Source organism: Leguminivora glycinivorella, chromosome 1, assembly GCF_023078275.1.
Source record: "Leguminivora glycinivorella isolate SPB_JAAS2020 chromosome 1, LegGlyc_1.1, whole genome shotgun sequence".
Taxonomy (NCBI): Eukaryota; Metazoa; Arthropoda; class Insecta; order Lepidoptera; family Tortricidae; genus Leguminivora; species Leguminivora glycinivorella.
Window position 1 is genome coordinate 10,110,988 of NC_062971.1, and position 26,312 is coordinate 10,137,299.

The following is a 26,312-nucleotide window of genomic DNA, read 5'->3' on the forward strand; positions in this document are numbered from 1 at the left end:
TCATGGGACGTTAAACCCGCGCCCATACATTTTTCAAATTTGCCACCATTTTTAGGGTTCCGTAGTCAACTAGGAACCCTTATAGTTTCGCCATGTCTGTCTGTCCGTCCGTCCGTCCGTCCGTCCGTCCGTTAGCACTAGAAAGCTGAAATTTGGTACCAATATATGTACCTATATCAGTCACTCCGACAAAGTGAAAAAATAAAAAGTGTAAAGTGGGGACTGATTTTTTTTTCATTCCAACCTCAACGTTATATTGTTGGATAGGTATTTAAAAATGAATAAGGGTTTACTAAAATTATTTTTTGATAATATTAATATTTTCGGAAATCTAACTCTAACTTTTGAACCATATGTTTAAAAAATCGGAAAAAAAATCACAAAAGTAGAACATTATAAAGACTTACTAGGAAAATTGTTTTGGACTTGATAGGTTCAGTAGTTTAGGAGAAAAATACGGAAAACTACGGACCCTACACTGAGCGGGGCCCGATATATACGCTCTTGGCCGGTTTTTTACTCTCACGTTTTGCTTGACTGTCTAAACTAAACTAATAAATAAACATTTTTTCTTCATTTACATCTCGTTTGTCTCCTATCAAATAATAATAAATAAGAGCCCAAACGGTTAGAAGGCGGGATCGCCCAAGGTTTCCTTGAAATAAGATACCTACTTTTTGGTTTCATACAAAACAAAAACAGATTTTATTATATTTTGCCGCAAATACTACTATATTTTACTCTGGCCCAAATACGCATTATTTTGAAAAACGCTAAAGAAATTTTCGAAATTTATAAGTACCTATGCAAAACTAAGTAACAACACGCTAAGTAGCTCTATGCCTTTGTTGTTTTATAAAATGGTTTATTTTTCATGCCTTTTACAATTATTTCAAAAACATATCAAAAGCGTGGTATTGTGTGGAGATTGTTCGCTAAACCATTTTCCAAGATTATCGGGTAAAAAATGAATATAGCAACACTGCTCATAGCAAAAAATGCAATTTCTTGAGACAAGATTTGTAAATTTTGTTGCAAGAACTAGCAAGAAATAATATCTTGGAGCAATAATGCTTTTGTTTTCGAAGGTCTTGATTCAAGATTCAAAAATTTCGACTGTCTTGAGACAAAAACGAATTTTTCCGTAAGATAGGTACTAGGTACCTATACAATACAATTACATGCAATCAGATGCAGTATTTAATCCTAGCTATAGTTTGTACAATGCTTATAAGCCAATATTTAGGTATATAGATTGCGGTACCGGTACCCTCTTCAGTACCAGGACTAAAAATTCCGGTACCTGCGTGGTACCGGGAATTCCTGATACTTCGATTCTTTCCAGTACTAATTCTTTTTCCAGCAAACATTACTAAAACCCGTGACAAACGAATATTGTAATGTTTCGTCAATATTTGGAATTATTTGCTTCTTATCATACAAATGTATAGTCCTTAGTCATATTATATTATAATACATTCTTCATTGTTAATTTAACTGAATCTTGAGTGAAACTAGTAATATCTTCTACCGAGAAATATATTAGGTACTTACTTTTAGGATTTCTAATTCTTGATTGTTAATGTAACTGAATCTTGAATGAAACTAGTAATATCTTTCACCGAGAAATATATATTACTTGCTTTTAGATTGTCTTAATTTTTGATTGTTAATTTAAGTGAATCTTGAATAAAACTAGTAATATCTTCTACCGAGAAATATATTACTTGCTATTAGAATGTCTAAATTATTGGTTGTTAATTTAACTGAATCTTGAATGAAACTAGTAATATCTTCTACCGAGAAATATATTACTTGCTTTTAGATTGTCTTAATTCTTGATTGTCAATTTAACTGAATCTTGAATGAAACTAGTAATATCTTCTACCGAGAAACATATTACTTGCTTTTAGAATGTCTAAATTCTTGTTTGTTAATTTAATTGAATCTTGAATGAAACTAGTAATATCTTTTACCGAGAAATATATTACTTGCTTTTAGATTGTCTTAATTCTTGGTTGTTAATTTAACTGAATCTTGAATGAAACTAGTAATATCTTCTCCCGAGAAATATATTACTTGCTTTTAGATTGTCTTAATTCTTGATTGTTAATTTAACCGAATCTTGAATGAAACTAGTAATATCTTTTATCGAGAAATATATTATTTGCTTTAAGATTGTTTTAATTCTTGATTGTAAATTTAACTGGATCTTGAATGAAACAAGTAATATCTTTTACCAAGAAATATATTACTTGCTTTTAGATTGTTTCAATTCTTGATTGTTAATTTAGCTGAATCTTGAATGAAACTAGTAATATCTTCTACCGAGAATTATATTACTTGCTTTTAGATTGTTCTAATTCTTGATTATAAATTTAACTAGATCTTGAATGAAATTAGTAATATCTTTTACCAAGAAATATATTATTTGCTTTAAGAATGTCTAAATTCTTGGCTGAATATTTCAATAATTCTTGGGTGAACTAAATAATATCTCCTATCAAGTAACATATTACTTGCTTAAATACTTTTAAATTGTTCATTTGAGAATTGAATGTAATCTTGAGCCAAGTTTGACTCTACATCGGCACAAGAATTAATTCTTAAATCAAATCTGCTTAATCATTCTTAAGGTGAGAAATAAATTAGTTTCGATTTGAGATATAAATTTTGACTCAAATAATATTTGCTTTCATCCAAGATTTTCGATCTTGAATATGAAGAATTTTAATTTTTTGAAACGTTAGTGAGATTATCTTATTTCAAGATATATATATTTGAGTTCAAGAAATATTAGGTGAAACACATCTGGTTCTTGTTTCAAAAAACCATTTTTTTCTGTGCACTTTCCAACGGTTAAATAATAAAGACCTATAGTGAATTGCTGAACGCACACGATAACGCCTTGTCAATATTAATATCCGAGGCTATTTGTCAATTTGATCACGTTTCAATAGCACTTTTTATAAGAACTAACGGCTTCTTATAGGATAATAGTACGAGTATGTAGGTCCTACTATATTTGGGTCAATATTCGGGACCCTTTCCACAGCCCTTTCACTTATTGTTCGGTGTACTCGTTTCTTTTATATACTTAAGGCTTTTTGTAGGGCATCGGATCGGATTACGTGAGCGAAGCATTTGTTAATAAGTATCTATGTATAACAGTTAATAAATATGATCATTAAATACACTTATGTAAGTTACATACGTCTTTTAGAGACGATTATAATGATTTGCGCTTCCGCGTTAGCGTATGCGCGCGAAGACATTTCGGCAATTAAATAAACTGTTCTTGTTTCTTGCCATTAACTCCATCATCATGAAAAAAATAAGATAAGAATTTCAAGAAAAAAGTACCTATTCTTTAATGCACTTCTTTGGTGACTGCTTTGGTGTTACAGGTGTCTATGGGCGGCGGAAATTGATAACCAATTTACCACCTAGCGATCCGTCTGCTCGTTTGCCTACACTAAAACATACACCTAACAAAACAAAAATATTTAGGTGACTTTGTGAGTTTCAAGGAAACACTAACTGAAATATGTTAGTCCTGACATTGACATTACACATTCCATTCCATGAATGATTTGTAAAGCAGAGTCACACGTGGGTGCGTTAACCCGTAGCCATTCCATTGGTAAGCTATTGTTACCACCCTTGTTTCTATTATCGACTGTCCCTATTTCGTAATCGTATGTTGACAGATTTATTTTTGTTTAACCATGGAATTTGGAGGACAAAGAGAGAGCTTTTAAGTGCATTGCGCGCTTAATGGTTTTCCATTGAATTTAGAATAATGCATTTGAGGTTAATTATAGCTGGTCGTCTTTAGCCTTTCATATTCATATACATTTCTTTTAGACCATTTTGAATGACATAAATAGTAGGTACATAGTGTTTTAAATATGGAGTACAGAAAGAACAAAATTAAATGTACTCATATACGGTTTAAATTAAAACACGACCGAAGGGAGGTTTTAAATTAGTTACGAATTTCCTTTTGTAGTACGACGTATAAAACTTCTCGCACTAGTCGCCATCTGTACTGAAAAATTTGTTTTATTGCAGTCAAAATGTTAGTAGATACATCAAAGTGTACCTAATTAAAGTCCTAACAGAACAAACACTGTAAAGCTTAAAAGCATTCAACGAACCCGTGGCTCAAAGTCTTCCCCAATAAAAATCTATTATTAACCTTCCCACGTGTCATTGACCCGCGAATGTCATGTCATATTTAGTATATGTTACCCATTTGCCTACGGTGGCTCTGACAGGCGTAATTTTAGCCGCTGCCATCTGCCGCCCGTTTTCCTGCCGTTCACGGCCCATTCGCTACTTGTACGCATGTGCACCATACACCCGATACACGGTTATTCCTGAAACTGCGGTAATTAATTTCCTGTTCGATTCGATAAATACGATGTATCTAACGAGTGCTTTATAAGTACATTATTCGCAGTATGACTAGCTTGTACCAGATTGTGATAGCATCCTTTATGATGTTAGATGACTGTAGGCACTTTCTTTCCGTATCGTAATTACCTACGAGTATGAATGTACAATCCCTTCCTGCCGGTTGATTACTGCATTCTTATCTATTCTGTAAGCCGCGGCTTAGTTATAGTTTTATCAATTTTATCGCGGTTATTGCACAATTATGCAAATATTTGCAAATATTAATGGAACATAGCAAATCTAGGATGTGAATTGCGCACTTATTGTGGACGACTATTAAAGTCGGTATTTTGTGTATATGAAGCATCCATACCTGTATAAAGCGAAAGCTAGATAAAGAACTAACATATACCACGAGATCATCTACAAAAGTAATTCAGGTTGCATCGTATTGTGGATGGTAAACGTTAATAACATCGATTGAGTTAATCAATTTTCCCGATTACAGAATTACGTTCAATTACACTTTACGACGCCGTGTAAAATCGTGTAATACCCCGCGCGAGTTAACATGGTAGGCGCGTACGCACAGGCGCCTCCTGACATCGATACATAAATTCGATCCCACGATTCGATTCCATCGCTGTAATTACTAGCAACGTCGTGTACTTAATACAGGGACTTCCGACGATTATCCTTACTGCCCGACTCGATATTATGGGAATTGATTTTATTGAGAAATTGCTAGCCATGGCAATTTCGTAATGCGCTTTACTTGTTGCTTGGTTAACCTCGGGGTGTTTACTTCTTCTATACGGCAAAAAGCTAGAATTAATTAAAATTATTAGGGGTAGGTCTTGAAGTTATTTGGAAAATTGTCGTATTGTCTTCATTGATAAAAAGTCGGGCCACTCAAGCGTTCTGCTGTGCACTCGGCGACACTACAAAAGTGTACGGCGACACTAACGACACTGGAAATATTACATTTACTAGTATGTAGATGAAGATGGCATTGATAGTCTGTAATAAGAAAGATGATGAGATATTTATCCCATCATTTGATAAGATATAGGTATAAAAAAAAAACCGGCCAAGAGCGTGTCTGGCCACTCTCAGTTTTCCGTAAAAAAATTACTGAACCTATCAAGTTCAAAACAATTTTCCTAGAAAGTCTTTCTAAAGTTCTACTTTTTTGATTTTTTTCATATTTTTTAAACATATGATTTAAAAGTTAGAGGGGGGGGGGACACACTTTTTTCCTTTAGGAGCGATTATTTACGAAAATATTAATATTATTAAAAAACGATTTTAGTAAACCCTTATTCATTTTTAAATACCTATCCTATAATATATCACACGTTGGGGTTGGAATGAAAAAAAAATCTGTCCCCACTTTACACCTTGTACGGACTAACAAAACTTTTTTTCACGTTTTATTTTACCACTTTGTCGGCGTGATTGATATACATATTAGTACCAAAGTTCAGCTTTCTAGTGCTAACGGTTACTGAGAGAAAAAGTTGTATCGATTTAAACACTTATTACACTCTTGTGTCTTGAAATTTTGACTGGTCCGTTGCCGGTCCGAGAGTGATATTTTTTATTGAAATTTCAAATGCAGTTGCGCCAACCATAGGTTATTCATAAGTCAGTTTTCTGAATTAGATCTGTATCAAATCATTGTTAGATTATCTGCAAGACAACGTGTAGCGAAACGCGCCAGTCATCTTTGATTTGCGATAACATAGGTAAGGCCCGCAGTCATTTTAACTGTCACAAGTAATTAGTGGTGTACTGGTTTGAAGTGATAGGTACACGAAATAATATTTGTTTCATATGTTCTGCATAAAGCTGTAAACCAATCACGTTTGAATTAAAAAAATAAGGGTTCCTTTTGTACCTTTTTGGTACGGAACCCTAAAAACAGGTACCTAACAAAATAAAACACATGTTTCGTTAATTGTATAATCACACGTGACAGTTGTTGTTGCACTAAGTAGTTAAAAAAAACATAGTCTCCTTAAATGGATAATTATGAAATATGAGGCACTTGCATATGTCTAACAATTAATATCAGTGTTTTAATACTTACTACTGGGTCTTAAAATTTGAAGCTTTAATATACGTATCGTTATCGTTATGTAATAGTATCGACAAAAGCTCAATTAAGGGTATCTAGTTAGGTACGTACATTTCAACGTAACTTCGCAATCTCGCTCATCTGCCGCTGCCGTCTCTGCGTGCAATGCTATTACTCGACCCGTTCAGATTGCACGCTCTCCAACGAAGATAAATAAGCCCAGAATCATGAAAGGACTGGTACATACCCGCCGATGCAATCCACTGACAATAAACGTGACGTTGAAGCGAGATATCGCAATGAAGCTGGGAAACACACGAAGCGGTTCTAACGAGAAAGGTGCAGCTCTGCCAGAGATTTGAAGGCAGCGGTTGGGAAATCACAAAAAGTAATTAGAAATGCATCTCTGTGGACTTCTAAATATTCACTTATGCTCAGAAGTTTAATAATAATGTATTTAGTTGCACCATGTAATCTTTTGCTGTTGCAAGTTATTTAAACGAGGCAATTTTATTACCTATTATCTTCCCATAAATTACTTTTATATTCTGAGCAATTGAACAAAGGAAGATGTATAAACATTAAATTATAGTTTTCAAAATACGAGTCCACAGTGTACGCTATAATTTTACAGAATCTACGTATGTATATGTATAAGTGAAAAACTAATAATCAGACTAGGTTTGGTTATTGGCTTTAATTTCCATATTCGTCTCGCTGGCTGACTTGGCCGTAGTGGCGACCGTGTTCGACTTGCAACAATACACATTGCTTTGGAAAATTTATAATAGCCACCGTTGTGTATTATTCTGCACACTACACAATGAAACCTGTGATGTCGCTAAAAGTTGCCTTGCAATGTCTCTCGACTATCGTGATCGGTCGTCGGCTAGCTCTGTATATTGGCAATCACGTTCTACCATTAGTTGGCCATCTAATAAAGATATAAATTACGAAAAGTTAATTAAAACGCTTATCTGCTGCGACACGCCCGCGATCTGGCTCGCGCGCTTATTTAGAAAATTGAATGATTTATCGGGGAAAGGCTTAGGAATCAGTTAGTAAGACATCACTGATATGACTTTGATGGATGCTATGACGGTGACTATCAATTCGTTATTAAATACATGACGTGAACCTATGCTTCATTTTTAAGCAAACTCACCCAAACATGAAATTGTTTAGGTATTTTTTAAACTTTCTCTAACGAGTCACGATTAAAAATCGTGCCCATAGATTTGTTTAAAGCAGACAGTCTGCAACTACTTTATGGAGCACAAGAGCCTGAACAACTAAATTTGTACCTTAACTCGTATCATATATTACGCCAAGTTAAAAGTCATTTAACCTTTAAAATGTTCTTTAATTATAATTATATATAATTGGCAGTTTTTAAATGATGCTTTAATCCTCGAATATGGGCTGTTGGACTGTCATAAAAATATTTTATGACCAAAACTAAAGTTAATTATGCTGACTGTCCAGGGTGTATATGAATACGACTGCCTAAGTAATCTGACATTTGAGTGATAGTCGTAATCGTAACGTAATAATCGCACCACACACGCTGCCCCGTGAGAATCGCGAACGCCGCGCGCGCATCACGCGCCGACCGTGTCCACGCTGCGCCGGCGCATAACGGAAGAGCGTGACAGTTATTGTGCTAATGTACTTCCGTATGTGTTAAATCTGATGGCTGTTACACACAATAAGACTTAAAGATACGTGTCCATAGGAGATGTTCGAAAATATATGGTTTGACTATCTGATTGAAAGCCAAACACAATATTTGCAAGTTACCCTTAAATACATTATATAGGTACCTACAGATTGTAATGTTTCCGATAAATCTTCCAAGGGAGCATCATTACTTTTCTCTTAACAAACACTGTATAAAAGATGATATTTACAATCACCCATCGCAGCTGAGGTGAAAGGGGCAAGGGGTTTGCACAATCGGCTGATTAATGCAGTCAAGACGGCGTGAGTTGGCAATGCAACGTCACTGAAGAGCCTTATTCAGTACATCGGTTTTGCAACAGTGCACAGTGCAACACAAGCCCAGCGTTGTCTTCAAACAGCTGACTGTTTTGAGACTTCAGAATGTATGAGGTGTTCCATAATGTAAATTGTTTCTGTTATTGGGCCTATTCGACTGGCCTATATTGAGGCCCGGTCTGGCTCAGTCGGTAGTGACCCTGCCTGCTAAGCCGTGGTTCTGAGTTGGAATCCCGGTAAGGGAATTTATTTGTGTGATGAGCACAGATATTAGTTCCTGAGTTATGGATGTTTTCTATGTATGTATTTATATATTTAAGTATGTACATCGTCGCTTAGCACCCATAGTATTTACAAACTTTGCTTAGTTTGGGGTTAAGTTGATCTGTGTAAGGTGTCCCGAATATTTATTGTCAAAGCGGACCCCAGACTCCCATGAGCCGTGGCAAATGCCTGGATAACGCAAGGAGGATGATGATGAATGTGTGTACCAAATTGAGAGCTCTGATCACATAGAATGTTGCCGACACTCGTCAGCAGCGCTTTTGAGTGATAAATGCCCACATTGCCGACTCTGCGAGCGCGCGGACAGCGGCGATTAGCGAGTGAGCTGAAACCGATAGATTTACGATGAAAACGTTTAAGGCATTAAATGCTCTATTCAAGTTATGCAATGTGCAAAATTTGTGTTTGTAATCATTGTCAAATAATGTAAATATGTAATTGTTTTTGAATAATTAACCTTACGTAAGAAAGCGCCAAAAGTTTTGTTTATTTCTGGTAGTTTTGTTACCTACTAAAATCATGAAAAAATCGTTATTGTAACTGCCTGAAAAACTGTGTCTCATCAAAACGATTCTTTGCAGCCAATTTAATTGTTAGATCTCTAATTGGTGTTATGTTTAACATTGGTAGTAACTACTAAACTTAATAAGTAATCTGATATGACCGCAACATAAATCCAGCATTGCTTGCGTGTATCGATTACCAGCAGCGGCGCTACGTTTACAATGTCGACACGCGCCAATCGGATTCTTGGCATTCCTCTCATCCTGTGAGAAATAGAAACCCACAGGTAATAGAGTGTGAACATTCCTCGCCCACCAACTCAGATTAAATACTGATCCATTTATTATCTTCAATCAAACCGATACTTCTATTAATTGCTATTTCTCGAACGTGATCCAGCGCCACGGACTATGAATTATCGGATTCGTGGAATATTTTGATGTTGCTTTATTCCTATTTAAGATTATACTTCTCCTTACCTAACTAAAATTTATGAATGCATCATGATGATTGAGACGTAATTCTGCTATCACATCAGTTACGTGTACAATTTATTATTTTGAATATTGGAAGGGAGAAAGCCTATGCGCTATTGATTTTAGAAGTATACTGAACGACTCCCGATCTTTACCTTTGTAGACGGAATTATTTGCCTATTTTGTATTGTTTTAAATATACCAAATTAATAAATATATTTTTTAATGATCAGAATTATATATTTTAATGAAAACGTGCATACTCCGTTGGGCGGGCGCTAGCTTTTAAAACCTGTGCACGTTCATTCTTGCGAATACTGCCTGCGTGTAAGATACTGCATGCAGTAATGTGATCACGCCTTTATTCGAATATTCATAAGAGCACTCAAAGCTTCACGAGTTCAAGATATTTCAAACAAGTGTAAGTCCTAATCCGATTTGGCATTGTGCGGCCGTCAAATGATGTGAAAGTAACCTTGAGGTCCGCAGGTTAGCTGCCAACATTTGGGCTTTTTTTACTTGCGTTTTTTTGTCAGTTGATGAATCGACGTTTTGTTCGGATTAGCGGTGCTGTAGAAAGTTTCGAAATACTTTGTTATTGACGACGTGCTGAAACTTCGAATTGATTTACAGCTTTTGTGATCCCATGTAGTACCTACACATAATTGTTATTAAGTACCTAGGAACCTAGTAGGTATAAAACATACGTGGATAAGAGACAAACAGGACATACTGAACAAATAAACCGCAGATATTCGATTTCGTCATATTTTTGTGGACTTTCCTAAACGCATTTAGACACGGTCTTGTTCTGTGTAGACAGATGATCCACTTATTGCGCCTTGTTTGCGATCATCATACTCCAGTTTTTGAGACAATTTTATGTACGTATATTTACTGAATAATACATATTCACATTAGTTAGATACCTATTTGGAATATAAAATATACATCTAGTAATAGTTATTTGTTATACAAGGGGGCAAAATCGTATTTTAACGCCGAGTGTGGAATTGAAAAACGAGCAAGGGAAAGGATTCCATAGTTGAACCACGAGCGAAGCGAGTGGTTCGAGAATAGAATCCTGAACTTTGCGAGTTTTCAATACACGAGAAGTAAAATACATTTGCACCCGTGTGTAACACAAAACTTTTCCCCTCACTGTAGCGAGGAAACTACAACGCAAAAAATGCGTTTATCACTGCTTCCAGTTAGATCATCTTCATTACTAGATTCACCTACTTTTATCAATTTTAAAGCATTTAATTTGACTATATTCAAGGTCAAATTACTTTACCCACTAGTGGATAAACTGCGTTTTTACCCGCTGGCATTAAAGGATAAAACACGTGTTTCCGAGCTAGTGAGGGGAAAAATAATACATAATATGAACGTGTGCATACTTGACCCTGGTTATTGTCTGGCCTCGGAAGGAACTTGTATTTGTAACTTTATAGTTACATATAAACAGGGCAGTAACGATGAGAGCATCTATGCGCAGGCGCATCGTGATTCGTGAGTATTTTCCGAAATAGACGAGACGCAGCGCTATAAGCTTCTAATTTTATAGTGACGACACGTCCGGCGAGCTGCAGCTACTGCATTACGTATTAACTGTTTACGACTTCTGGAACACGTCTCGCTTAAGGAGGAAGTTTCTGAGATTAGTAGATACCTATACGTATGTATGGAGCTATTTATTATTAATACGTCGTAGCTACATCGAGCTCAAAAGTTCTAATTATAAACGTTTTCCGTATCTGTCAGTGTATATTTGTATGTGTGAATTATTCTGCACGTGGACGGGACAGGACTCACAGGCCCAAACCCAAACCAAGACGGCGGGATCGGGATAACTTCATGAACAACTGGCCGTAGGAAATACGAAATTGGATGTCGTGCAATCAAGGGGAGGCATTCGAATAGGCTAAATCATTTTAGGGATTGGCTGTCCTCCTTTCTTTCTTGAACGTAGAATTTTACGCTTTAAATATTCGTCGAGTTAATGTTAATAAGTCTTCAGTCAGAAAGTCAACAACACAGCCTTAATAAAGGCACCATCTTTCATAAGAACGTTGAACGCCTTGTACCTATTTACTCGTAGCGTCGAACAAAAATGTTAAAAGTTCTCGCCATATGGTGTAGGTAGACCAACAACTTGAGAAATAGATTACCATATAAAGATTCTTCATTGTTTTATTTTGGACGAATAGCACAATACCTTCGTGACTAAGTACATTTTTGGCGAAAATGTTTTTCGTGACTTCGCTTACGTCATTTGTGGAAGTGGAAATAACAACTGTGAAGTTGAAGTATAAAAGTACAATGAAAATTAAAAATAATTATTTTTCAAATATCCACTTTTGGTGACTGATGATGAAGGTGTCGCACGTTAAATATATTTACTTAAAATATTGGGTGACGGTAAAGGCATGGTTTTCTAAATAATCCAATATCTAGTTTGAAAGACACGAGCTACGCTAGCACCATTTATTTGATATCCTATTTATAAATGTATCAGTAATAAGAAGGTTATACTTTAATTACCGGACACCCAGTTTATGAAAACTGCATTTCGCGTATCTCAGTTTCAGTTAAACTAAGTTGTATGACTTGCTTGTACTGTACCGTTGAACTTAAAAAAAAATACCTACAAATTTCGTAACATTTTTCAATCCACTGTTGAATAAGACGTGAGCACTCGTTTTCATCGAAGCAAAAAAGACGACTCGTGTTCATTTTTTGCAATTATTCACCATTGAATAAGTGAATTCGTCAGATTTTGTTTTTGTTTCTTATTTTCTATTCGGGACACTTTCTATAACAAGCATAATACATTATATAATGGCAAAAAGTGTTACAGTATCGCTTGAATGAATTGAAAGCAAAAGTCGGTCGGAAAATTGTTGTTATAATGTTGACTTTTTTGACAACTTAAGAAGTTGCAATACACAGCAAGTTATGTCATTTATTATTTTTTAATAGGAATGAGTTAATAATTTTAGAGTAGACCTACTTATTAAATATAATATAATTCTATGTATATAAGTATGTATTTATATATTTAGGTAAGGTCAGTGCGGGCAAGACCGGCATAGTTTATTTGAAATAAAGTTTGAGTGGATAAAACTCTATAATTAATGTAGTCTGGCGTAATGCGCATGGTCCTATGGGATAGCAAATATTATATTTTACAAAGCTTTTATAATATTTTGGGGAAAAAAGGAACTTTTAAGTGATAAAAATCACATTTTTTAAGGCTCGGCGGGTTGACCGTCCTCCCGCGATGAGTACGGAAAGACCGTCTAGTGCTTGTTGTCGCGTAATTTCATATGAGACTAGGTTCCAAAATCATGATCATTGTTATTTTACGTAATAACAGGGCATGATGTGCTAGATAATTAATAAAATAACGTTGAAATTTTGAACATATAAGCATTTTTCTATTTATAAGGCAAGACCGGATATGCCCCGTAGATGGGGTTCATAACCTTTTCTTTTCAGGTCCAGATATTGCATAATACTGTTTTTCCAGCGAACAACTGCGAATCCAATTTAGTCACGATATTTCTGGCTCATATAAATCCAACTACTTATCTGTTTTTGAAACTTTGTTATTAAGAAAGGGTAATAGGATATTAATTAAGATACGTGAATTAGTTTGGTAACATTTCTTAGCGATGCTTGGTTTTGCTATATTCACTACCAGAGTTGGACAAAAAGTAATCGACTAACGAGTAACGATTAAAATAAGACAATTAATTAGTTTTAATCGATTGAAAAGGACGATTAATTAGTTGTAATCGAAGATCTTCGATTAACGTTCATCGAGAATAAATTAATCGCCGACTAATTTTGACGATGCAGTGTAGGATAACTTCTGTTCACCTCTTATCATTTTTCACAACCATGTGAACCATGTCACATATCGTCACTACTTTAAAAAAAAACTTGTATCTTCGTCTGTCAATGAAAAGAAAATTGTAGTAAGTATATATGGAATGCATATAGACTTACTGCGTTTTAACTTTGAGGAACAGCGTGAGATACGAGATTTTTAAAAATAGTGTCGATATATTTTATTTTTACTTAATACTTTCGAATGATTTTAGTAACACCATAAGAATCATTATCAAAACTGTATTTCAAGTTAAAATCAAAAACGGTACAACTATCATAAGCCAATACGGAACCCTAAAAACGTACGATATTGATATTGTTTACACTCGACTTAATTCCAATAAAGACTAAAAAAGGTTGGCAACTCCTTGTTTATCATATGCCGGTCTTGCCTTTCTCTTTTATGCCGGACTTTCTGAGTAGGCACAATTTCTAAGTTACATATATCAGAACATAAAACTCGAAATTGAGCGCGTTTTGAGTAAATTAATAGTACTAGTCACAAAGAACGGTTATTAAATGACTACGTTACATACACAATATACAAATATTCCGACTGCTTCTATTTTATTTTAATTTTTTGCGGAACCATGTTGAACTCGATGTTCGAGTTCGAAACACGAATCAAGTTTATTGTTAACTAGTGTTCGTCCTAGGAATATGCATTGAAAACCAATGGATTAAGGATGAAAAACTGCTATACCTCCGGAGGTGTGACAGGCGTAGAGATATAAACACAAAAGTTATAGTCAATAGACGGTCTTTCCGGGTAGACGGTCTTGCCCACACTGACCTTATGTATATCGTCGCTTAGCACCCATAGTAAAAGCTTTGGCTTAGTTTGGGGCTAAGAAAATGTTCATACAAAACAATTAATGTGAGGATCATAATTATTTACATAAAGCTCTGTACCTCTAGTATTGAAGTGCATCTAGGCCAGGTTTTAAGATGGAACCGGTGGTGTCACGTGGCGGCAGGTCCTTTTTGTTGTTGTAGTGATCATTTTTGTCATGAATTTAGTCAGCGATTTTTTTAACTAGGTTCATAATTGTTTTAGTTGATCGGATCGGAATATAAAAAGGATTGCCTTTTCATCAAAGATATTCAATTTTTCGCGATTTTGGTTCGAGCGGGAACATTGAGAGTTTCATCTAACTAATGTGGCATAGGCACAAATATGCGACTGTAAAATTTGATAGGCCGGGATATCGACTAAACGCCAGTCGCCAAGTACTCCGTACCTGCCTCGGCAATCTCCAGTAAATTTCGTGAAAAATCACGAAACCACTCTATTTTTATGATAAATAATATAGAAATGTAATGTACGTACCGAAATTGAAAAAAATGTGAGCCAGACCGGTACCTAAATTCTGTTAATCCCAGACTCTTTTATGGTGGGTTATTTAAAAAAGGTCAAATAAATTCCGGCAACTATCGAAGGCCATTGAAAATCAATAGTAATAAGATAGACCCACGACCTAAGCCCATGCCTTTATACCCTGGACTTTGAGTAGGCTGGACCTCCCAGACTTTGGACCCTGACCCTAGTTTCTGGACTCTAACCCACGAAATCGATCTGGACCTCAACGAACGATATGTACGGCCGTGTTTGAACAATCCGATGTCACACGCATAGTGATGTGATTAAGATCTGTCTGTGTCAAAAGTGACATTTCGTGTTAATAATATGTAAGCGTGATTACCTACTGAATTAATTATGCTAGCAATACCCTGAAATATCTTTATGTGCGTTGGTACACTCGTACGTAGGTTTAGCAGGTCATACGATAGGAACTAGACTTTATGTAAAAGTTAAATACGAGTAGGTACATACGAATATACCGTTTAGATTATTGCTGTTGTATGTAGGTATCTATACCTGTATAGTTATTGATGTCACGACGATTATTATTAGAGCCTTAACCGCGTTTCTGACATGTCTTTATGTTAGGACAGCTGTTTCAAGTGTTACATTGTCACACATCTTTCTAATAAAATAATAGTATTCTAGATTCTAAAAGTATACAAATATAGAAAACAATTAAACATATAAGTTCAACCTAGATTAAAAGTAAGGCAAAGGCTCAACTGTAGCACAAGCACCTACATTTACGAGTAATATGTATTATATACTACTGCCCAAGTAAAACTGTGTAATTTTCTGAATTTTCTCAATTTTTTATGTAGAGCTTCACATTAATGACATGATCTGACCTCAAGACGTATCACCACTCACCAGTTTATAGTATAACTACATAATATTATACATTATACCCATTTTGTTATAGATATTTGCTTTTTCCATGTTTACATTGCGAGTAAGTTTGATTTTTATTAATCGATTTTATTAATACGGGAAGAAGAGAGAGTAATGTAAAGGTGCCAAGACGAGTCAAAAGTAATTAAACCTAATAACTAACTCTTAAGTGATTAATCCATCACGGTTACTAGAACGATGTTGACTTAGAAGGAGCGTACAAAGTTAAGTTATAGATGTCACAAAGTAGCTCATCGGAAAGGGGCGTAGAAAGTATCGCCGTAACCCGATATTAGGACACAATATTCAACAAACCTCGCTCATTAGTTTTACTCAGGTATTTCATGTTACCGTAAACTATGAGGACCTATGACCGTTGAAGTATATGAGACTTTTTCAACTTCTGACATGGTTTAGTGTTTTATATTTATTGACTTCATTGAGATGATGTAAAAAAAAAATTGTCTTACGATCTGTTTTTTTATATAAAAATTAGCCTAAAGCCTTATAGATCATCATAACGTACCTGCCTAGCTTTAGAACAAACCGACATAACACTTTAACAAATCGCTTTTGACTTGTTGAGTTGGGTCAGTTTCGTTTTAAATCTGATCTAGATCGTATATGTCAGCCTCAACATAACGGTTTTGTTTTAAGAAACTGTTTTAGACACATACATTTAAATCATTTCTCGTACTGCTAAAGTATCCCACAACATGTCTCTGTCAGTCGCATCTTCCTGTAGTAATTATACACATAGGAACGTAATTGGATATTTCCCAGCACGCGCGACCGATCGGCACACATACGCGACACGGACTCTCGGTCTCTTTGAACTGCTTGCCCGTCATTTTGCGACACGCCGTTGCTAGTTTTTTTTTCTGATTAATGTATTACACCCACTCATGCCAAGTGTGTTGCACTCCAATTCACCAGGAACTACGGAGGTTGGTTTCGTTCCATTTTCATAGAAAAAATAGGTTTGCGATCTAGAGTTTACAAGAAAAGTAATTAGATGTCGTATCTCTTAAGTTGAAGCCATATCGAGTAAAAATAAAAAGCAGGAAGCGTTGGGCTGTGCAGGAAGCACAAGCTTTCTGAGTGTTCCGAGCTTGAGCTTTATCATTATTATCACTGTAAGACATCACTCGAACTGTTGCTTAACAATTCTTTTCACACTTTCCCATTAAAAATAGGAGCGTTTCAATCGATGATTGTGTTGTTCGCTTCCGTTCGGTCGTTTTGTTCTTTCCGATTCGTTCCGCTGGACTTGCGATCTTAGTTTTTGCAAAGTTGACTCTCAAGTTAAGAGTTGAGCAATTGAATGTACCTCGTTACCAAACAATGGGAAGTATATCATACGATCGACGATTACATTTGCATCTTACATTGTGAGATAGTTGGTAGATTGGAAAAGCGTGATTTGCAGTATCATTTCAATATTCTTTATGCAAACTCAAACTATTTTCAAAGTCAAATTGAGCTTAACTTACCATCAGTACTTTGGTTATGCATAACATTAGGTTTATATTGTCTCAGTCGAATTATCATGTTTCTACATCATGTGCTTTCAAATGATTGATATATCTGATATGTAACCATGTCGGAAAAGACTAATTTGAATGTCATCACATTCACACATACATACGTCGCTGTCAAGCGCTAATCTATCAGTGGAGATGCAGGGATTAGCATACGCTCGGCAACCTGACCATCTCCATGAATCATCGTGGACAACGGTTGTTGACGGAGACTTTCAATTTTTATTGAGAGGCATGTGTCCATCAACTTTCTGCATGCATTTAGCTCTAGCACATTAACAGGGTTCTCATTGTAAATAGATGGGACGATGTGACTTGCATGACTTGTTTGAGCATTTAATATGTAGCGATTTATTTTACTTATAATGTACTCATGTACATAGAATGAGTAGCTCTATTTAGAATGAGAAAATTTACAATGATCCTTTCGTATTCCACAACAGAACGGTTAAATTTTAGTAGTTGTTATTTTGATTTTTTCGTTCTTCAAATCTCATTCTTCTCATTGTGCAAATAGGTAAATTATTGATTGATAGAAAACGCCTCAATTGTCTACGTTTCTACAGTGATAATATTAGTAGGTAAAATATATTAAATATTTGCTCCACCCATGATTACATCTATGCCCTATACCATATGTACCTAGATATCTTGAACTTCCGAGTAGGTACCCCAGAACCCTTAGTTTCCGATAGCAACTTGCACTTAACAGTTTTTTTGCACGGTTCTTTGTCCGTCGCGATTCAGAGCGCGACCGGTACGGTACCGTTTCTTGCCGCGGTGCTCAGCCAATGCTTGCCTGCTGATTACCCGATGCCGACTGACCGGAACACTCTAATGAGTTCATTATATGCGATTTTGATATTATCTTTTCTATCAGAAGTTTCAATACCTTTATTTCCTTTGTGTTTTAAAAATGGCTTGATAGCTGTTTAAAAAATCAAAAGATTGGTACGATTTTATTTTTCTATATGCGTCAGCTTCACAACATTTATTACTTAACAATGTATGGAAAATTATCGTATTTATGTTTTTATTCTGTACTAGCTTTTGCCCACCCGCAGCTTCGCTCGCGTTAGAAAGAGACAAAAAGTAGCCTATGTCACTCTCCGTCTCTTCAACTGTCTCCACCTAAAAAATCACGTCAATTCGTCGCTCCGTTTTGCCGTGAAAGACGGACAAAAAACAGACACACACACTTTCCCATTTATAATATTAAGTATGGATTATCTTATGTGACAAATAATATAATAGGTATACTTACACCTATCACGTCTTTTCAGAAACGTGCATTTCTGGTTACAGTGCATAACATAAGTAGTTTAAGTTAATATACTCTTTGCATGAAATCTGTAGGTATATCAATATGTTATTAATTGGATATTTTTTTTGCAGGTACGTAACATCGCAAAACTGTCTAGAACGATCGACTGATTGGTGGGTACGTATGTATTTATAGATACCGGGGACATTATACACGATCGATGCCATAATGTCTAATGAAAGAAATGTTACGAGGGAAAATCTGTGCCACTTGGCCGCTTACGATTCTCTGATTTAATTAAGATTAACATGCGTCATTAAAATCAATTCGTTTTTAGTAAAAATTACATTTAAGGTGGCAGGAATCACAGGTATACCTACAATAATGTATAGCTGTGTTGAATTGGCGACAGGAAATTATTGAAATCAGATTTTAAGATTTCTAACATAGATAGGCAGCTGAAGCATTGTAGACGTGACTCATAAGTGAGTTTAACAAAAACTAGCCACCGGGAAGTCGATTGTACGATTAAATCCAATAATGGAGTTATTGCTCAATAGGAGAATAATGATCCAATAACTCTACCGTTTTATAAAGCCATCATACGTGGGCGTGGACGTGAAGTATCAGGGCTTCTAGCCAAGGAAACAATCGTTGACTCCGTGGCGATCAATCCGCAATTGGCTCGCACCAACACGATACGACAAAGAGCGATACGAGTAGAAAGAGGAAACTACGATGCGATACGGAGCGTCAGTTATTGTACTCTTGGCTACAGGCTCGTCGGAACCGGAGATGCATTGCTCTAAAATTCTAAATGAACTATTCCCTCGCAGCCTCCGGCGATTACAACGTAGTAAATTAGCGTTTGGCGTTTAATTTGCCATTACACAGCAGTGGGTCTTGGCGGGAGTCGTAAAACAACGCCTTTATGTCCATGCACGTATTTCGTCTTCTAATATCACGTGATTTATGGTGACACCGCTGTCTTCTACGTTATACATGGAGAAAACGGCTCGTGCGTATCTATGTATGTTAAATTTATATGTAACTTAAATTTATATGACTTTTGACATTCCACTTCCACTACTCAAATATCTACAATTTTCAATTACTTTTCAAACATTCGATGTAATTATTGTATTTTAAGGTACCTACTCGTATATTTAATGAAAGTATCGTCTTGCTAACTAGGGTGAATAGGTACTAAACCAGCACTTGTCTGATTTATCAGCTCATTAACATAAAAGTTGTAAGTACTTAACACATTCATGGCTCGTTATTAGTACATTATGCCTTTCTCGTATGCCTTCTAACAGAGTAAATATTATGATATTGGCATATGCTTACGATAGGGCTAGGTGAAGCCATAAAAGCTAAGAGTTAGTAACCTCGCGTAAATATGCCTGTTGGTACGGTGATGGTTCAGATAGATCCTAGTTTATAAAGGTACCTACGGCTACAGGATTATAAAATAACAGGCTTTTGTATGTATTTACATACATTCTTCTCTGACATTTCGGGCCTTTGAGCGTACTAACTTTCCAGCATTCACTTATGTAATTAAATAACGTAAACATATTCATGCTTTGGTTTGTAATAATCTGCGTTATTGATCTTTTGTGTTATAAAACAATACACATAAATTGAACGTTATACACGCAAAACTTTTATGATTACGATCGGTGACTTAACTTATGTTACGTTTTTAATTAGCATTTGCTTTCTACTACACTTCCATCGCTTTTCAGATATTTTCGTAATTATTCTTCCGAACAAAATATCCCTAAATGTTATTTTTTTCAGATATCTGTAACAGTCGGTAGGTGCTTACTCATAATTTACTTTCTCTAGGTTCAATTAACAGATTTAATCAGATATTTTTATGGAAATACAACTGCTAGTTTTTTATTGCCATGCGATGGCGCCGACATCGGCATGCCGATATGATGGCAAAAGTTTTGCGTACCGCAATAGTAATAATAGAAATATGTGCCTTTTCTTGAGAAAAGGTTAGCTAGGTACGCACATGGAACAAGTTAGTCTTAGAATCCTCCACCACACCTCCACCGAACCCAACTAACAGCTTTCGTCGTTATAATGCACCTTTATGTTGCTTTGATTGTATATTAAAGCAATAAAATTTATTAGCTGTGTATTTAAAATATATTTATTTCAATTTAAAATATATACTTGTACCTTTTTGGTTTACTTTCGTATTTTTATTCGAAATTGCTAAAGATTAAAATTTCACTGTGAATTGCTGGCGCTCACTGGCGCAATTAGTACTAATTGGACATAAAGTTACATTATGCAAATCAAACGACGGATATGAGTAAGGTAGGCACTTAACAAATTCACTTTTCTCACTTAATGACATAGCTACGCTACACCGTACATTACCTAAAACTTTCGTTCACTGGGTAGGTATGTCAGAAAATGTTATCTTAAGCACAATTAAGTGTATAGAACAGGGATTTATTTACAAGCTATTTGTTAGGATTAGCATACAAGCTTGGGAAAGAATTTTGAAATGCATTTAGACACTTCACACGTCTCACAGTGCATACATAATTCGCGAGGCAGTTAAAACGCATATGTTAGCAAATCAACGAGTGACGGATAGTCACGTCGGTATAGCCACGACGTGTTAAGAGGGGGTAGAGCAGGGAGAATTTTCAGAATCTGTCAAATTACCCCATTACACACACAAACACCCTTCACTCACACTACCTCAATTTACTGTGAAAGGTCAGTGACCCTTAATTTTTTTCAAGAGTGTTATTTTGAGTTTGTAGTCAACTACTGACCTCCTTTGAGAAATTAAAACTGTAAAAAAGGTAGCATACAAGAAGACAGAGAAAAAATACGCATCATCTAGCTTTCCTTCTCTGTTCATGTCTCATGTGAATTTAATTTACCTAAATATGTAGATAACGTTCCTTATTCAATTGATTGTTTATCTAGGTGTATTTCAAATTACTTTGCACTACATTTTGCGTTACTTTTCTATACTTACTTAGATTAAAAATCGTCAGCCTGCCTATCCCCGCAAACATTATTCAAAGACGTGTGTGAAGGGCTAAAGGCCGATACCTCCAGGCAGACAATTATTATGGTCGCGTGATAAATGATAAAACATCAGCCCTATCACACTATTTGTAAGTGCGATAGGGACGGCCCTATGTTATACCATTTATCGCGCGACCATGATTGCCCTGCCGGTCTTCGGAGGCCTGTGCTGTGCATTACGTATATGCGGGGTGTATTAAAGACTAACAGATAGGTACTTTATTCTTTTTGGTCGTTAGGTTTTTTATCAATTTATCATTTATTTTGATACAAAAATAAAGTATGTGTATAAAATAAAAACCTAATGAATAGAGTACAGCTAGCAGCAGTCATGTCAGAGACACAAAGAAAGACAGGGAATATCGACGCATATCTTATCTTATCCAATACTGCCATCGCCATCTGCATCAGACTCTTGATCTTACCCAATTTCCGAGTCCCTTCTCTTAATTTCAGTTCCTTGAGTTGAAAATGTTGAAACTCATACTTAGTATTAAATAAACCACAAATACATATAAAAATCACAATATAATTTTAAATTATGGCTTGGGCCCTGTACCAGTTGCAGTCGCTACGTCTGTAAAGCCCCTTGTAGTTTCTTTTAAATGGCTAAATACCTAGATGTCATGTCATACACATCTGTGATGTAACTGAAAATTAAAAAACATCGCTCAGAGATAAGGTTCAAATTAGCATGGCAAAAAATACAGTGCAGTCAAAATACCATCAAAATACGAAAAAGCATATGTCAATGTCAATATCACTGCCGTATGCCGTATTTCAGGCCATAAGGGCTGTTTTCTCAAATATGAAAAAATCTCAAAAGCAGAACTTTAAATAGTATTTTATGCAACAGGCGTTTAAAGGAGATCAAAAAAGACGAGTGGCGTGGGTAACAATTTGAGGCGAAGCCGAAAATTGTTATTAAGACGCCACGAGTATTTTTTGACTCAGTTAAACACCGTTGCATACAATACTTTTTTTACGACCATGCACTTAGTTTTTAATAGGTTTCTTGAATAACTTTCGTGAAATTCACACTGTTTCCTGTATTTTGACGCAAAGGTTTGCACTGTCAGCTCAGCTGCCCAAAGCCTTCCCGCGCACGCGCGCCGTATCATTATAAGGCGTTGCCATGGTTACAGAGCCAAACAATGCGTTTTCAATTTTTTCGATACTGCGCGCATGCGCGGAAAGCCGGCGGACACTGGCTTTGGGGAATAGACTTTTATGTAGGGTTTTAAAGATCTATGCACGACCCTGTAAATGACGAATAATATGTTGTAGTTCGGGAGTAGAAAAAAGACTTTCTAGGAAAATTATTTTGAACTTGATAGGTAGAACAATTTTTAAAAGTTGTACAAAAAAAATCTGAACTAAGTTTGTACTGCCGTGCCATGACAAAACACTGTAACTCGAGTTACAGTGTTTTGTGGTAATACTGTCCAATAAGCTTATCTGGCCCTATTCTATATATACATGTTAAGAGTATACTGACTTTCAATCAAAAACATAGAAAACCTTCATTGTAATATGCACTGTAACTTTTAAAATCTAAAGTCGTCATTTGACAAAACACTGCATCTCTCGATACAGTGTTTTGTCAAAATAAAACTCCCCATTTCTTCAATCGGTGACTAAAGTTGCAGTGTTTTGTCAAAATAATCCGACGAGAAATTTTGACTGAGTGTTTTGGTTTAGGTATTTTTTTAGTATAAATCAGGACCTCTTAAGTGCAGCCTGCACGTTGTTTTATTTAGTTTGTGTGGATATTAATAGACTAGTAAAATGAGTATGTAAAGAACGGAATAAATTAAATTAAAACTTTCTAAACATTGCAACAGAGAGTGTCATTCAAATGTGTTATCGAATTTTGCCAGATTAAAAAGTTTTTTAGAAAATGAAAGTGATAAACTACCCCTGAATGCCAAAACTAATAAGAAAAATATAGATGATTATGCTGTATCAAACAAAATAAACTGTTCTACTGATTATGCTGCTCAACAATTATAGCCGATGGAACAGGTAGGTATGGATATTGAGTACTCAATACCTTCGCCTTATAGTACATCCAGCAGTGACTCAATTAGATGAAAATATGAACCAACCTATATCAGATTGTCTTACGGAATTAACTACAGTGCCGTCTTTACTTATTCCTATTTAAACAGCCATCACTCTGCTTAGCAACATGTCCCTCACAACTCCATTTAAGTTTGGTAATGACGAAACCCACGTCTTGCACCTTGGTGCGACGACGGATCTTGGCATTCCTCACCCGATCTTGAATCTTGGTATCGAGCATGGCACGCTCCATACACATACTGCTCCTGATTCCTGAAGTCCCGAGTCTCAGGTTGAAGTTGTGCCAAAGAAAAAACAAGCGAAAACGTAGTCCCACAAAAATGTTCAAGCAACACAAGCAGAAGCAGCATCCTTTGCTTGTTTGCTTTATTGAATTACCTACATATTTATAAACTGAAATAGATGTCACATACTAGTATAAAGTCACTTATTCATAAGAAGGTATATGACAACTATTTCAGTTTAAGTTAATAGTGTACACATAGTACACACCTGGAATTCTCTTAGGAGTAATATGGTCTGCTATGACAAAACACTGTAATTCATGCGTTACAGTGTTTTGTCAATGCAACTCGCACATATTAGTGATAAAGGTATATTATGACATAACACGTTTATGCTCTAAAATGCATGAAAGAAGTATAAATATTGCATTATTTTTAAATTGTCGCTAATAGTAACATATTATCTGTAAAATGTCCAAATTTCATTACAATCGGATGAAAAATAACGACTCTGCGGCCAATTAACGAAAAAAAAAGTTTTTTGCGATTTCTGGAAAATAGGTGTTTTTTAGATACAGTGTCTTGTCATCGCACGGCAGTGTAACTATATGAAAAGTATTTTTTATCTTAGATTGCATATTTTATATGCATATTATCGTAACGAATTTTCTTTCAAATAAAAAGAGAATTATTAGAATAGGTTGACGGTGTCTACCGTAAACTAGGGTTACATTGACCAATTTGGGAATTTAAACTTCTCTAGCTTCTACATTTAATGGGTATTTTTACCCATTAAATGTAGGAGTTAGAGAAGTATAAATTCCAAAATTGGTCAACGTAACGTAACTAAGGAAGAAAAAAAATGGGACCATCAACTTTTTTAGTCTTTTCCTGCTAAAAATCTAAAAAGGTAACAAAATAAGTGATATCAGGATTATTGTTTTCTGTCACGATGCCTGCACGTATGAAATGTTTCTTTTTAACCCAGTGGTTGACTGGTAGAGAATGCCTTAAGGTATTATGTCCACCATTTGTACTTATTTTTTTATGTGCAATAAGGAATAAATAAATAAAATAATGTACGCAGAAAAAAACGATGTGATCAAACATAAACTGACATCCAACTTTATTTGCAATTATTTCAATATTTATCACAAGAAGCGATCAAATTATCAGCCTCAACAAGTACCGTGACAAAATCAGACAATAATTAACTATGTGTCATTATGGTCAATGTTACCCCATGCAAGTGATCAAAGACACCCCACAGAGTAAATCATTAGTAGTAAATACCTAGTTTAACTTTATGATACAAAATTCAATACAATGGTATAGCTGAACACATTTCTGGCAACCTAATATTCACTGTGAACCTTTTACTTTAATACCCACTACGTTAGTTTAGAAGTTTATTTAAACATGAAAAATAGCAACAAACTATGCTTATATTTTGACATCCGCACTGCCCACGACCATACTTACTTATTCACCGCGTCAGAGCACCATCTAACTATAAAGGTTGGTTAAGGGTTATCATAATATATGTAGATTTCATTACCGACCACTCATAACATATTAAATCCTTATTTTTTGTTAAAATAAATATAATTTGCTCGTGACAGGTCATATTTTGTTCGCAATCCGAAAGAGTCAACCCTTTTCCCTATTCACCCCCTTCCCGACCCTATTCACTCCAACGTTAGGGTGAGCGAAAATTACTAAATAAAACGACATACATATTTTCAAAGACAAACCGAAGTTCACACTGCCGGAAGATTTTTTGTGTAAAAAATTAGCATGGCACATATAAAAAAATTGCTATCGACGTTCAAAAGTCGGTTTTGGCCCTATTCACCATAAATTACGTTAGGTATGTATACCCGTTCCGACCCCATGAACCCAAAATCTTCAGAAAACGATGTACTATGTAGCCCAATTTTATTTGGTATTTTGGAGGTAGCTAGTAAAAATAATTTAGTTTAACAATTGTGCGAAAATAGATTCTCATTTGGCCGGTTTTTTTAACCTGGCCTGGTGGCCTAGTGGTAATAACGTTAGCTGCGTAAGCTGAAGACCCGGGTTCGATTCCCGGCTCAGCCACCGTGGGCCTTGTCATTTTTTTCTTTCGTGTATGATATCTATTTCAATATATGTATGTATGTATGTGAACACTTTATTGTACATAAGACAAGTTAGGACATAAAAATACAGTAAAGTTATGATGT

The 26,312-nt window shown here is 35.5% G+C and overlaps 1 protein-coding gene across 4 annotated transcripts in view; it reads left to right on the forward strand.

Annotated features, from left to right (window-relative positions):
* LOC125228093 (microtubule-associated protein Jupiter) overlaps positions 1-26,312 on the forward strand; it is a 182,137-nt gene that overhangs the window by 132,481 nt on the left and 23,344 nt on the right. The window lies entirely within an intron of this gene.